This window comes from Echinops telfairi, unplaced genomic scaffold (genome assembly GCF_000313985.2).
Source record: "Echinops telfairi isolate 266 unplaced genomic scaffold, ASM31398v2 ScPeMD7_18;HRSCAF=68, whole genome shotgun sequence".
In the NCBI taxonomy this organism is placed as follows: Eukaryota; Metazoa; Chordata; class Mammalia; order Afrosoricida; family Tenrecidae; genus Echinops; species Echinops telfairi.
This window is the reverse complement of record NW_022103915.1, coordinates 50,495,240-50,496,039: the sequence shown is the minus strand read 5'-3', so window position 1 is coordinate 50,496,039 and position 800 is coordinate 50,495,240. Positions and strand designations below refer to the sequence as shown.

The 800-nt window shown below is 45.4% G+C and overlaps 1 pseudogene; it reads left to right on the top strand.

Annotated features, from left to right (window-relative positions):
• The first annotated feature begins 253 nt into the window (after nucleotides 1-253).
• Nucleotides 254-334, top strand: LOC115868834 (annotated as a pseudogene).
• The last annotated feature ends 466 nt before the right edge of the window (nucleotides 335-800 follow it).

The window sequence follows — 800 nt, the reverse complement described above, 5'->3', positions numbered from 1 at the left end:
CAGAGAAACTGAAAATTAGAGAAGCTCGTCAACTGGATCAAGGTCAAGAAGCAGAAATTGATGTGAACTCATATCTCAGTGACAGCAAATGAATCATTCTCATCCATCTCTAGCATTGAGACCAGCAGAGCCTGGGGAATAGAATGTAACTGGGACGACCAACAGATCGACCATCACGGCATTATACGCTTTCTTGTAGTTCAATGAAATCTCTTCTGAGAGTCTGTGACATCTCCACACCCCAAAGCCAGGGATGATGAGAACGATGCAGAGAAGATTAGCAGGGCCCCGGCGTAAGGATGAGACACGAATTCATGAAGCTTTTCTTTTTATTGTTTTGTGTGTGTATAAGAAAGGGCTCTGTGTAAAAGAGTAATAGTATATTGAGTAACATCCCAGCCTGGTCCAGATCATGTCCATAAGTCCAATATTAGCCCATATGTCTAATACTAGTTCATAAACTTCTCTTTAGCCTCATGCAGCCATGCAATAATGCTGAATGCAGGAAGATTACAGGCCAGTGGCTACAAAGTCTTGTGGATCCAGTGGTGGTGGAAGCATCTCAGTGCTAGCAGGGGTCTCCACGTGGCTCCTCCAGTTCTAGGGCTCTGGCTGCATCAGTGTAGTTCCATGTGGATTGTCAGCAGCAAGACAAAGCAGAGAATGAGTGTGTATCTGGCTGCCAGTGAGCTATTGATCTCCTTCATGCCTCCCAAATGAGGTCATCAAGCTGCGACCTGATTGACAGGCTAAACTCCACCCCTTTGCAAGTTGACAGGACTTTATCTAACTGCCACAGA